Source organism: Phasianus colchicus, chromosome 3 (assembly GCF_987193195.1).
Source record: "Phasianus colchicus chromosome 3, bPhaCol1.hap1.1, whole genome shotgun sequence".
Taxonomy (NCBI): Eukaryota; Metazoa; Chordata; class Aves; order Galliformes; family Phasianidae; genus Phasianus; species Phasianus colchicus.
The window spans coordinates 92,553,309-92,568,278 of record NC_143438.1 but is presented as its reverse complement, the minus strand read 5'-3'; the positions used below and the strand labels follow the sequence as shown (position 1 = coordinate 92,568,278).

At 41.3% G+C, this 14,970-nt stretch overlaps 1 long non-coding RNA gene across 2 annotated transcripts; it reads left to right on the top strand.

Moving 5' to 3' along the window:
* Window positions 1-9,411: 9,411 nt before the first annotated feature.
* Window positions 9,412-12,386, top strand: LOC116227525 (uncharacterized). Of its 2 annotated transcripts, XR_016465385.1 has the most exons (4): window positions 9,412-9,604; window positions 10,331-10,438; window positions 10,832-10,890; window positions 11,290-12,386. It is a non-coding gene; the product is annotated as an uncharacterized LOC116227525 (long non-coding RNA). The 2 variants fall into 2 exon arrangements; XR_004166590.2 differs by having other exon boundaries at window positions 10,832-12,386.
* The last annotated feature ends 2,584 nt before the right edge of the window (window positions 12,387-14,970 follow it).

The window sequence follows — 14,970 nt, the reverse complement described above, 5'->3', positions numbered from 1 at the left end:
ATGATTCCATGATTCCATGGCCACGTCCTCATTCTGCAGGAGCAATAAGCAGGAAGCTTTATGCACTAGTGAAAATCACCTTATTATTTTCAGCCTTAAATTAAGTTCTATGGGCTGAGAAGCAGTCACACACCTTGGCTCACAAGGATCAATGCACACTTCTTATATGAAACATGTACACAGATAACACATGTACACATGACCACACATTAATACAGAGATGTTTGCATTAAAAAAACCCTATGGAATACATTCAGAAGATTACGTATGGGTAAGAAGAAATTCCTGGACAAAGATGTAAATCAGTAATATGAAATTTCAAAAAACTGCTATGTAGCCTTGGGGATACATCTTTTTCTAATAGTAGTAACAGATTCAATGACTCCCTCAAAATACGAGGCTCATTCAAACAGAGAAAAGCTTCCTTCAACATAGTTGTTCTCTGCTTATTCTAATAATTGGTCAGGCTCATTCTTTCAGATGTCTATTAATTACAGTCTTGCTATGTCAGGAACAAGCTGATGCTCACCTACAGATGGTATTGGCTGAGATAATTCCTCCAGCCCACACAGTTAAAGAATTTTAACTAAAGAATTTTAAGAGAAACATAAGGCTCAGATCTATGGTCCTATCTTTATGTTCCCACTTGTCAAATGAGCTATGGTAGCTATCAATCTGTATGCCTTCTGTGTTCACTGTGGCTTAAATTAAATCAAAATAAATCCCAATGGCATTGGAATGAAAGCATGCTCAAAAACAGTAACTGCAGCTGGGCTTTAGGCTATTGTTCACATGGGAGTCAGGACAAGCCCTGATAAGGGAGTTTTGCTATCTCTGTGGATATATACACAAGGGAACATGTAGGGGATGGTGAAATCACAGGATGACAGAATGACTGAGGATGGAAAGGACCTCTGGGTCCACCTGGACCAATCCCAAATCACATGGGACAACCAGGGTAGGATGCCCAATACTACATCCAAGTGGTTTTTCAAAGTATCCAAGGAGGAGAACCCATAATTCTCCTCAGTCACCCACACAGTGTATGAGTGTTTTCTGACATTTAGAGGGATTCTCTTGTGTTCCAACTCACAATCATAGCCTCTCGTTCTGAAGTGTGACATAGCAAAGAAATGGGTCATTTTTAAGAGTGCTCAGTCTGTTACCTTCAGCAGCACTCCATTCAATGACACCAAAACAGTTTAAATGAGTTGGTAGCCGCAGAAGTGCAGATTAGCATAAGCTTTAACTCTTTTTTTTTTTTTAAAGGTATTTTGCACCAAAATAGCTTGCCTACATATGGAAGAGAACATCCCAGTGATTTATCTATCCCATCCACTTCCCAGTTCCACAGCTGATGAAGATCAGGAGAGAAGCTCAAGTAAGCATCGAAAAGAGGCAAATTGGGTTTTCATGGCCCCATGCTACTTTATCCAATTACACTTTCCCATGTGAGGGTATCCCACTGGGGTCTCACCCTTGGATTCACTCTTCTTAATGACATTCAATCATTTTGTGCTGAAGACAGTCATTTTCATAGCTGCTTGCATAATAAATTCACAGTTACATGCTCACTGGTTCTCTAATTATACCCTATTCCTGCAAAACAAAATGATTAAACTGAGTTTTCACTGAAAAAAAAAAAAAAAAAAAAAAAAAAAGTGAATCAGCAGTTTTATCTTACTGGCAAAATTTGAATGCATTTGCTTTTGTTTGATATTTTCATTTGCAAATTAGAAGTTCCCTGTATTTAAAGGTTAAAAGTAGAAAACTACTGGTCCAATGAATCTTTGTTCAGTGAGTTTGGGGGAGTGTTCTGTATTCTGCTCCTGATTTTGCCTAACATGATCTGAATGACCTTGGAAAAGTTAATATGCATTAGGTTTTAATTTTAATTTTGTGATACAATTCTATGCAGAGATACCAGGACCTGTACAGGCTAAGTGAGTTTGAGCTTCAGAACTGAAAGAAGCATAGGTCTTGCAGTAAAAGCAGCAAAAAATAATAAAGAAAGAATAATTCAATAGAGAATGAAACACAAACTGTACAACTATGTTTATCTTAACCCAATCCCACACCTTAGTGCAATATAAAACATTTTCACGTTTAGATGTTCGTAGAGAAGTAAATCTAGGGAGTTCTGGAAATGGTGGTGGAAATGAATAGATGTATGGTCACAGTGAATGGAGATCCTACTGTTTTAGGTTATGTGTGATGAGTATCACAATAGCTGTTGGCTTCGAGGTTTTCCAAGCATCTTCAGTCATCACCTAATTTCATTGGTTCTGTAGGGTGTAATACTGGCTGAGGAAATTCTTCTGGGTGAAAAAGCACTGGAATCAGTTCTTCTAGCTGTTGGTTGTGCCAACCAATTGTAAGACATAAATGAACAAATAACAGAACTGAATCCAGTTAAACAAGGAAAAAAAAACAAAGAGACAGGCAGAAAAAATAAAGCTTTGTTAGGAAAGGCTTTGTTAGACTTCTTATTTTGTGATTTGATATCATACCATCCTTCTGAAAATGGCACCAAGCAACACTGCTAGTGACAGGAGCTTCAGGATCTAGGAACGTGTCATCAAAACCACAGTGAGAAGGGCAGGAAGGGAGAAGCTTGCCTCTGTGGCCATGTTTCGTTCACCCACAAAGCAGCCTCTACCTTTGTTCATGTACCATGTAGGACATCTTTTTCAGTTAATTACCTGCATACACAAGCTAGAAATCAGGAGCAAGGAAACTGAAGCTCAGTTTATAGGTCTTCCCTGCACCAAAAATTTCCAGTGTAGAACTTAGGGTTAAAATCACTTATGCAAACATAATTAGAAAATTTTCTAGGCTCAAGCTACATGTACTGGTAGAGTTTCTATGGCAGAAAAGGAAGATGTCCAAAATAAATGAGCAACTTTAATAACTACCAGCATTGCGCGGATGGAAGGTCTACATTGTCACTGTTTGTTTCCTACTGCTGTCTTCTGTCATCCCTCATCTCTGTTGTTCAGCTCTGTAAATTCTTCATAGCACAGAACTTTCTCTAATTTGTCTGCTAGCTGCCTAGTCTACAAATTAGTCCCAACCATCCTTATTAACAATAGCTTGTACTTATAATTCCATAAACTGATGGATGAAAAGCTCTATAAAAATGAAAAAAAAAATCTTATAAATCTTATTTCCTCCAAGACGAGGGATTTCAATGTCACTGCTCAAAGTCAGCAGAATTTCCCATCTAAATGAAATCCACCCCGACACAATTTGGTTGCCAGAAGCATATCCTATTTTTCCTCTCCCTCCTTTAAATTTTACTTTATCTTGATTGATTCGCTTATGAAATTAAAGGAGATTGCAATTTTAACTCTTTGTTTTTAGAGCGAGGAGTGACAAAAGCAACTAGCACTGCCATCTGCTAATTGCAGGAGACATAAAACAGGGTAAAAGAGAAAGAAAAATAAGTGTTTTCCACTTAGCAGTATATTTCAGCAGATTAATTTGCTGTTTGACACTGGATGCTTATTGTTTGAAAGCTTCAGATGTGCGACTGCACAGCTCCACTGACTCGTGTTCCAGAAAGAACATTCAGGTTGAGATAGAAGCAAAGCTCTAAAGAGAGCAGATGAAAAGGAGATGCTTTGGGTCACAACATACCTGATATTTAAGACACGACCGCTAAGTTAAGAAGCTGACATAGTGTTCCAGAAGTTTCCTCTACCCACACCTTCCTATATATGTAAAAACCTTATTAAAAAGGTGAACACACAAAACTGTCTTGAGTAGACTGCAGTGAAAAAAAAAAAAGTACTTTTTTAAAAAACAATTTAGACTTGTTTGAACTCTATTAAATCTCTGCTTCGCTGGTTCTAAGCCTGCCCAAGCCAACCTGAATGATTATTGTTATTATTAACAGAGCACAAAGTGAGAATAGAGAGTTTTTATTAAAATGGGTTATTCTTTCTCAAGCTGGCTTTGCTGTAGAGTCCTGGCAATGGTTCCTATTACAGGCATTAATGATTCCTTAGAGTTTTTCACAGGGATAAGCTTACTTTGACGTTCTTGTCAACTCCTCTCTCCTCTGCCTGTTGTCCAAAGATTGGATGATGTCTTCTCATAGCAATAATTGCATATTTATAAGCTATCTGTGCAGTTCTATCTTCACATGACTTTTCGATGGTATTTCTGTTACCTGCTGTTTTCCAAATAAATCAGTTTTGTGATTTCAATGAGTTTTTCCTGTCCTTTTCTTCTACCTACAGCTGCAACTGTAAAAATATGAAAGAACTCAGAAAGAAAAAAAAATGAAATAAAGTAGATATTAGGTTTGATAAGAAAAACTATTTCAGTCTGAGAGTGGCTATAGAGGAGTACAGATAAAGAGAACTGACACTATCCAGTACCTTAATGACCTTCAAAAGATTTTTCTTCCACGAGGTTTTCCATAGAAAGAGCACTGTCATGTAGCAGAGCGTGCCACAGCTCAACCACATCCTTCTTGTGAAGAACCTACCCCATTCCCCATCACTGCTTCCACATCCATTGCAGTGTTAATAAGACAGGCCCCTTCCACAATATGTCTCTTTTGAAGAGTGAGCAATGCACATCTATTTAATCACTTGCAGTTCTACTGCAGCTGCTCCCTAGATTCCCTCTGACCTTCTCTGAGCCTTTTCCAAGGCTGCTATAGTCCTTTGGGAGGGGGAGGACAAGAAGTGCACACAGTATTCAAGATGCGGGTCCAAAATGCATTTATACAGTGGCATTACGATGATTTCTGTTTGGCTTTCTATTCCCTCCTTAATAATCCTCAACATTCAATTTCCTTTTTTTGATTGCTACATAGCAATGAGCTCATAATTTCATTCAACTGTACATTATAAGCCCCAAATGTCATTCCTCAGTAGCAATAATCAGCTCAGAGAACATCGCTGTGCGTGAAGAGTTAGAACTGTTGTTTTCCTTGCATGCATTGCTTGTATTTAATGCCACTGAATTTCACCTGATGTTCTATTACCCAGCCATCCAGTACAGTGAGACAACCTCACAGATATTGTCAGAAAACAGAAAGTGGGGCTGCTCCACAAGGGAAGGTGAGACAAAACTCAAGGACAAGGACAAGGCTGGGAGAGACCTGACCAGCAAGAGTTAGCAATGCTCTGTGTTTCATACAATCACAGAATCATTAAGGTTGGAAAAGACCTCTAAGATCATCTTGTCCAACCATCCACCTACCACCAATATTGCTCACTAAATCATGTCCCTAAGTACTATATATTCCTTTCCTTAAATATCTATAGGGAGGGTGACTCCATCACCACAGCCATTACCTCCTGTCCTGTCACTAGTTACCCAGGAAAAGAGGCAGACCTACCTCAACACAAAATTCACTGCCCCTTAGACCTAAGAGGCAAGGAATCAGATCCTTCTTGTTACAAACACATCACTGGATTGCACAGATTCATTTAAAGTTACATGACTACATTGTGAAGTGTAGCAGTTTTCAGCTTTGCTGGTTGACAACAAACATGCAGCGTTATGATCTTGCATTTTATTTCAATGGAAAGTGTCTGGTATACCAAATCACCTAATATGCACCTACTAAAGCATCTAAGAACTTGTTTACTCTCCATGTCATAGTATGCTACAGAGAAAGTCTACATACTTCCAATTACTGCCCCACACAACCATAAAATCCTTCCATGATTCAGAGGCAATTACAAATCTCATCTCTTAAAATGGATGGAATTGTGATTTTTGTAGGAGGGATCCTCTAAGGAAGAACTGTGCATAGAATCATTTAAGTTGGAAGGGACACTTAAAGGTCATCTAGTCCAACTTCCTGCAAAGAACAGGGACACCTACAGCTAGATCAGGGTGCTCAGAGCCCTGTCCAGTCTGACCTTGGATATCCCCAGGGATGGGGCTTCCACCACCTCTCTGGGCAACATGTTTCAGTGCCTCACCACCACTGTTGTAAATTTTTTTTTTTCCTTCTGTTCAGTCTAAATTTTCACTCCTTTAGTTTGAAACAATTTTTCCTTGTTTCAAACCATTTCCCTTGCATAACCGCTTGTGGTTGATATTGTAGACCGGTCTGTGGAATGATAGATGAGATAAATGTTGCTGCCAAAAGTAAAGTTCAAGAAGCATTTGGATAATGTTCTCACACATAAGGTTTAATTCATAGGTAGTCTTATGTGGAAATGGGAGTTGGACTCAAGGCTCCTTGTGGGTCCATTCTGTCACATGGCAAAGTACAACCAAGATCCCCATGATATGCAGCAGCTAGGACAGCACCCCCAGCATCCCCAAAATCTCAACATCAGGGATCTGTGCGGTTGGGTGGGTAAGTGCACATTGGCATGGGCACAGCTGTTCAAACAGTGTGCTGAAACTCTTTAGGATGCATGATATTATAGGGATGGCTTCGTCCTCTCTGGGTGCTGCCACTCATTTTAATGAATGGGAGTCTCTCTGCGGATGACAGCTGGAGGATGCTGACAAAGTGTCACTAGCTGAAACAAGGAACCTCTGGTTTCTCAGCTTGACAAGTGCTCCTTCTCAGACATCCATTAGTTGGTGTCAAAAATTCAGAACAGAGATATGACTGCATAACTGGGAAGGGTACAAAAGCATGTTGTATTTACCATGCTAGCTCAATGTAAAGGGAAATTACTAGGGAGCTATGCATCAAATCAGCCTTCCACTCTTTGTGTTGATTGCTTTACCAGGTAGAGGTGTTAACAGTGTCCAGCTCCTCTTTTGTAGAGGGATTACAAAACACCTCTCCACACAGCAGGTCAGTGAAAAGCTTTAGTTAACAGACCAAGAGGCACACACTGAAAGAGCAATGGTCAGAGCATCCTCCACGGGGAAAAATGTGTCTGTGAGACCTGCTTCTAAAAAAGACCACATTATCTTCATATTGTTCCCCCTTTAGTAATAACACAATATTCATCCCAGGGGAAGAAGATGATTGCCTCAGCTCTGTCTAAAGGGATTTGTTAGAAAAGACTGGAAAACAATTCTTGTTATAAGAAAGTGCATAAAGAGATGGGCATTTGGAAATGTGCTGAAAGCTAGGTTATTACAAGGCTGCTACTAATGACTACAATACATCATTTCAACTTGTTGATTTTTCTTTCTTTAATTTCCAGATTATCCGACTGTTGCTCATCCTCCACCCATTCTGAAAGTAAACAGAGACATCATGTGCCTGAGCTGCCAAAAGTTACTTTCAGCAGCAATTAACTTGAGTGGTTTTCTGTCTGTTTTAGAAAAGCCAATCTTCCCACTTTTCCTTTCAGCTTTAGCTTTTTTGATTTTGTCTTTCAATTTTCTTTTTCAGTTTTACTTTCATGACACCTTGATGACTTATGAAAATAATGTTTTTGTTCTACAAATAGGGGAAAGTGTGCCGGAGAGTAGTTTTAATGTCTTGCATGAAGTCCCAAGGGAAATCTGCAAGAGGGCTTGGAGGAGAGAAGCTGCTTCTCTCAAGTCCCAGCTCAGAGCATTCAATATTACCCCAGTAATGGGCTCAGACAAGATCCCAGGCACTTGAACCTATTGCTATGTGAAAACTGGCCTCCCTTGCCCTTCTACCAGCCTCATGGAGAAATCTTGCAGTGGACTTGCCAACCTCAGCTACAAAAACAATGTGCAATTCACCAACAGATCAATAATTCCATGAAAATGGGAAAATCTCTCAGAAAGTCTGAGTAAGAACACATAGGCCTTGGCAAAACCACTCAGAAGCAATCTCAAAAAAAAAAAGAGAGGATTTGGATCTGCCATTTTCTACGTCTTTACTTTGGAAACAGTGCAGTTTTACATGCTCACAAATGCTTTCACGTTTTTCTTTAGGGAGCTGCTGTTTTGAATGGGCCATGAATCACACCCATCTATCTTCAAGTGAAAAATAATCAACAGATGGTCATTAGGGATCATGTGCTTCCATTGAAATCAGTGAAGTAATAGAAAACAAGCCCTCTCTTCCTCTTGGTTATGCCTCTTTAGTGTAGTTACATGTTCAGTCATGCTAGCAGGAAACACTTGGTAGCACCTAAGCTTTGTGTGTAGTACCAATATCAGCACACGAACCTCCAGCCTCATCAGAGAAGGATATTAACTCACTAACTGCAAGGAGAATGAGAGGTATGTTTTCAGGCCACTGAAAAGAAACACAACTTGAAGAGAATCACTGAATCATAAAATGGCTTGAGTTGGAACAGGTCTCAAAGGTCACTGAGTTCCAACCCCACTGCCATGGGCAGGGTAGCCAACCACTGAATCAGAATAGAGTTTGGACTATGCACTTGGTATGCAATGTGCAGCTGTCTCTCAACCCTAACAACAATTACAAAAAACTATATCTATTTTTAATGCCAACAGTTACGAGGAAGAGGCTTCAAGACATATACTGGACTTCTCATATGCAGATATAATGCACATTCATATGTTGTGGATTTTCCCCTCTTTGGAGATCTCACCTGGACATGGTCCAGGGCACCCTTCTCTAGCTGTTCATGCTTGAGTAATGGTTGGACCCATGATCCTCCCAACCACAACCAGTTTACGATTCAGTGATTCCATGACACGTTCATCTGAGCTTGCAGCAAGAAGTGTCAGTTCACCAGTCATCACAATAGCAGAATATGAATAACTCAGAATGAGAATTTTGTCTAGTTTTGCTCTGAGTGGATGATTTTTAAGCCCAGAACACACTGAAGGATAGACTTTTGTCTTTTAAATTCCATTGTAGTATAGTTTGGCTTACATCTAGATGATTGGACTAGAAGATCTTCTCCTTTCAACCCAGGCCATCCAATGATTCTGTTCTAGGCAGCCTGGTCTACTGGTTTCAACCCTCCACATAGTAGGGGGGTTGAAACTAGATGATCATTGCGGTCCTTTTCAGGCCATTCTATGGTTCTATTATGATCTTTGAAGTCTTTTCCAATTTTAGTAGTTCTATGATTCTAGGCAAAGATAGACCTAACTAAGATGGAAACACAGGGCACGCTTCAGTTGGCTTCCTCAGTGTCTAAGGAGCATACCTGAACTCAAGCTCATAGTGACCCCTCACGTATAATCAATGAATATACAGATGATATAAGTAAGAAATATACAGGAAAGTAAGGCTAAGATTATTGCAACAGGAAGATAATAGGTGGAAAACAACAAATGGAAAATGCTTACTGATGTTGTAGGCTCACAATATTCCCCAGAAGGAGCAATTGCCAGGAAGAGATCCTTCCTCAGTGGCAGTCAGCACTTAAATGGGATCCAGGAGAGGTGGAGCCAGGCTCCACCCTTTCCAGTAGCACAGGTGAATTACCTTCACCTGTGCTCCTATGGCTGACTCAATGCCTCAAATGGTCAATCAGAGATTGAGGCTGTGATTCAGCAGTTCCCATATGCCTTGCTATCCTGGTAAAAGATGTTTCAGGAAACTTCCAGTCAGGATATCTATGTCTAGTGAAATAGAGGTCACTCTCCATGCCAAAATTTGATGCTCTAATAACAACTAAAACTTGAACTGATCAGAAAAGTGATGGCCTTCTGCCATGTCATTAAGAGAGTAGGGAAAAACTTCAGGTGAATTTTTTACTGAATGGTAAGTCTTGTATTGTATCTTTGATGTGAGCAGTAATTCTAAAGACTGGAATTTTCTCTCAATAGCTGATCAGAGATGTTCAGAGATGTTTGAGGCTGATGACTCAATTAGGGAGAAATTTCTAGCCTGGATCCATAGACAAGGTCCTGTAAGACACTTCAACAAAGAAGGGAGAGGGAGAAGAAAGGAAAGGAAAGGAAAGGAAAGGAAAGGAAAGGAAAGGAAAGGAAAGGAAAGGAAAGGAAAGGAAAGGAAAGGAAAGGAAAGGAAAGGAAAGGAAAGGAAAGGAAAGGAAAGGAAAGGAAATCACGCAGGTCAGAAGGCACTCTGTGAAATTACGTATTTAGGGCATATTTTTAAGCATCTTGTTTTTGAGCATCTTCTTCCAATTCTTAGTAGATCTTAGAAAATAATTTCTATTCTCGAATTCTATCCACAGAGTCCTTCATTTACTCATTTTTCTGAGGGGCATGATGAATTGCTGAGGGAGGGTGGAATGTTAAAGATTTCCGTCTTTCAGTTCATTTGTTAAATACATACCTAATGACTGGAGTCCTTTTCAGTTTGTATGTCTTTTTTTTTCCCTGCTTCACACCTATACAGCTTGCTCTTATCTAAAAGACAGATACCATAACATAAAGCAAAAAATGCCAGGGATAAAAATCCAGATATATTATTGTATTATGCTGGCTTGGACACTTGTTTCAACTAGAGTTTTCCATCTAGGTTTGGAAGGTCCTTAGTTGCAAGCATTTCACCCCAGACTGTGACATGCTCTTGAACTTATATTGCAGAGTCCCTTGCTATCACTGTAAGAGCACATCTTCCATCCAGGTAAAGTTTTTTCCACTTTTTTTTTTTTTTTTTTTTTTTTTTTTGTCCTGCTCTTGGGAATGACACTTAGTTTCCTTCATGCTTTATCTGCTCCTAGAGGCTCTCCAATTCCATCTGAATATTTTATCAAGAAAAAATTGTTTTTATATAAGCATTCTCAGTTCCCAAAGCCCACCTGAATCATTCCAACATCAGTGTCTGTCATGAGTAATGCATGGGATGGAACCACACACAGTCTGTTCGACACACAGAAACCATGGAAACTCCCTTGACAAGAGCTGCTAGTTGGGATGATCATAGGAAATGGTGGCTGAAGGAAGTTTGCCTTGTTCATTCCTGTTTCCCAAGACCAGTATGTGTCTCCCTAAGTGCATATCATGCTTTGGATTTCAGGTCTACCAGAGTTTACCTTCATGAGGCTACTGACTGTTTTGACCAACAGCTTAAACAAGGTGAGAAATTGGAAATTCTGGAACTTTCTTAATCGTATTTGAAGTCTGAACTGGAAACACGAGTCTCATGTGTGCTTCCATGGCATCAAACCATCTTCACAACTTCTGTCTGCCTTTGGAGGACAACTTAGGTGTAAAGCAAGAACAGTTCACTTCAGCTTCCCCCTCTAGCAAGGACAGGGGCTATGGAAGACAACAGCTCTTATAAGAACTGTATCCTATTTCTGCTACCAGTCTATGTAAAAATGTCACCACAGCCCTCTAGAAGCAAGTTGGGCACTACTTCCTTGCTTCTAGGAAGTTTGTCTGCCTTGAAATAAATCCTGTGATTAAAGAAGGCTGCAGGTTTTTAAGGGAAGCATCCTTAACTGAATTGTTTTACGATCTTCCCCACCACAGCTTTGGGAAGACTGTCCCATTATGGGCATTCACAATTGCCACCTCCTTCATAGATGATGGATAGAGGACCACAGGCCAGAGAAAGACTACTATGATCTGTATGTGATGTATGACAGGAGTAGGGTACTTGGCAGAGGGAAATGGTTTATCACATCTAATATATGGGAATAGTTCGAAGAACATCAAAGCCAAGGTAAACTCCAGCCTCTCTCCTGTGCCAAGCATCTTCCCTTTGCAATTATAGAATCATCAAATCATTATGATTGGAAAAGACCACAAAGATCTAGTCCAATCAGTGTTGCTGCGCCCACTAATTCTTTTTTTTTTTTCTTTTTCCCCATCATGCCTTCTTTTCCTCTTATCATCTGCTTTTCCATGATCAGGACAGAAATCCTCCCATGATACTAGATCCCTTTCCCAACATTTTGCAAGTGTTTTCCCCAAACCCCTCTATTTGTGGAGTACATCTGAATGACCCAGAGCAGCTAATGCATCAAAATGCATCACTTGGTGGGGAAATTAAACTGTAACCTGAAAATGTAGTAGGGAGGAGTCTCGGTTTAGCAATTTTGCAGCTTCTTGAGTCACCCATGTGGAGGCAAGCAGCTGCTGGGCAACGGAGTGATGCATATGCTGCAGTGGAAAGGCACCTGTGCTAACAATAGCTCATATGCATGAAGCATCTTCCAGGATCCAGAGAGACTTCAGAAAGTCTCAAGAAGATATAAAGTACATATGTGGAGTTCTTCATTGTCCCCTGCAGTGATGTGGAAGTAAGGTCTTATGAAGAGAGTTTGCACACATCTGCAGGCTTTGGAGGAGTCCTTTCCTGCTCCATAGTACCTAAAAAAAACAACAACTGTGCAGCAAGATCAAAGCCTGACTAAGCAAACTCAAGAACTTTTCTCACTTAAACAAGTCCAGAAAAAGTCACAGAGATTTCCAGATACTTTAAATAAATGTGCTTTTAACTTACTGGTTTCCAACACCTTCTTTATTGGTGCCGTCTGGTGATGTGACTGAACACAGCAAAGAGTAAATCCCAAATCTAGATGTGAAGCGGGGCTTAGTCAATGCTCCTGGAGTGGCATTTCATGTCTCACTGTCACGGAATTAACTGGATCAGTTTATGCCCGTGACAGGGGGCAGTAGGCCCCTGCCCTCCCCACCCCCCACCTGGGCCCACAAAATGGGAAGGAAGGGGGAAAAGGAAAGAAACAGCGGCAACAATCTATGGAGGTAAACTTATTTTACTAACTATGATATCGGAATACAAAATAATACAATATAATACAATCTAATTGAAATTGAGACTAATGAATGAAATAAGATATGAGAGAGAGTTCCCGAGACCGAGTCAAACCTGAAAAAGCTTGGAACGGCTAGGAAAGCACCCTCCAGCACCCACTGCCAGGCAGTAAGAGACCGCCCCCCCCGGAAGGGTCAGATCCCGTGACTTCCGCAATGTATAGGGATAGGTACGTAGAGTTAGAACATTAACACTTCCAGTACACGATGTTTTGATGTTGAATACTGAAAGTCAAATAAGCAAAAACCAAAACCATGACATTCCACCCCTTATTCTACATCACTACATCACGCTTAATATATATATATATATACACACACATATGCAAACAAACAAAATGATTACAAATGCATCACACGCACACGTCTATATACATGGAATTACTGTCTGCACTCCCCCAACATCAAATTTCCTTGTGGTACACATTGAACATCCCCATTTTCCTGCATTACCCACCAAGTGGATCCAGGTCCCTGGGCAAAAACAGTACCGCGGAGAGGTCTGCCCTTTCCAGAAGCTGGAAGAACCCAAACTGCTTTTCCCAACATGCTCTTTACGTGTACAACAGGGACCTTATCTCCCTCTACGGTATGTAGAGAGCTGGATTGGGTAGGACCATCACGATTGATAGATCCTCTGGTATTGACTAACCAGGTGGCTTCTGCCAAATGCTTCTCCCAGTGCTTAAATGTTCCGCCACCCATTGCTTTCAGCATTGTTTTTAACAACCCATTGTATCGTTCGATTTTACCAGAAGCTGGTGCATGATAGGGAATATGGTAAATCCACTCAATGCCATGATCTTTGGCCCAAGTATTTACAAGAGAATTTTTGAAATGAGTCCCATTATCTGACTCAATTCTTTCTGGGGTGCCATGTCGCCAAAGGACTTGTTTCTCAAGACCTAATATGGTGTTTCGGGCGGTAGCATGGGGTACTGCATATGTTTCAAGCCACCCAGTGGTCGCCTCTACCATGGTAAGCACATAACACTTACCACTGCGGGATCGTGGCAAGGTGATATAATCAACCTGCCATGCCTCCCCATATTTATACTTTTGCCATCGTCCTTCCTCCCAGAGTGGTTTCATCTTCTTGGCTTGTTTGATTATAGCACATGTTTCACAGTCATGAATAACCTGTGCAATAGCATCCACAGTTAAGTCCACCCCTCGGTCTCTAGCCCACTTATATGTTGCATCTCTCCCCTGATGGCCCGAGGTCTCATGAGCCCACCGAGCTAGAAATAATTCACCCTTGTTCTGCCAGTCCAGGTCTATCTGAGCCACCTCAATTTTGGCAGCTCGGTCCACCTGGTGGTTATTTTGCTGTTCTTCAGTAGCCCGTCTTTTGGGCACATGAGCATCTACATGGCGCACCTTCACGACCATATTCTTTGTTCGGGCAGCAATATCTTTCCACAGTTCAGCAGCCCAAATAGGTTTACCCCTTCTTTGCCAGTTATTTTGCTCCCACTGCTGTAACCACCCCCACAAAGCATTTGCCACCATCCACGAGTCAGTGTAAAGATAAAGCATTGGCCACCTCTCCCGTTCAGCCACATCCAAGGCCAGTTGGACAGCCTTTACCTCTGCAAATTGGCTTGATTCTCCTTTCCCTTCAGTGGCCTCTGCAACTTGTCGTGTGGGGCTCCACACAGCAGATTTCCATCTGCGATGCTTTCCCACAATACGACACGATCCATCAGTGAACAGGGCATACTTTCTTTCATTTTCTGGTAATTCGTTGTATGGTGGGGCCTCTTTAGCTCGTGATACTTTTTCTGCTGGTGTTCCAAACTTTTTACCCTCAGGCCAGTCCATGATGACCTCTAGGATTCCTGGACGGCTGAGGTTCCCCATCCGCGCTCTTTGCGTAATCAACGCAATCCACTTACTCCAAGTGGCATCAGTTGCGTGATGGGTAGGGGGAACCTTTCCTTTAAACATCCAGTTCAACACTGGTAGTCGAGGTGCCAGAAGGAGCTGTGTTTCAGTACCGACCACTTCAGAAGCAGCCCGAACCCCCTCGTACGCAGCTAAGATCTCCTTCTCAGTTGGAGTGTAGCCCTCTTCCGACCCCTTGTAGGCCCGACTCCAGAATCCCAGGGGTCGGCCTCGGGTCTCTCCTGAGGCTCTCTGCCACAAACTCCAAGTGGGACCTTTCTCTCCAGCAGCAGTGTAGAGGATGTTCTTTATATCCTGCCCTGTCCGTACTGGCCCTAAGGCCACGGCACGGGCTATCTCCTGTTTAATCTGTTCAAAAGCCTGCTGCTGCTCGGGGCCCCATGTAAACTCATTCTTCATTCGCGTCACATGATAAAGGGGGCTTACAATGAAGCTATAGTTTGGAACATGCATTCTCCAAAAGCC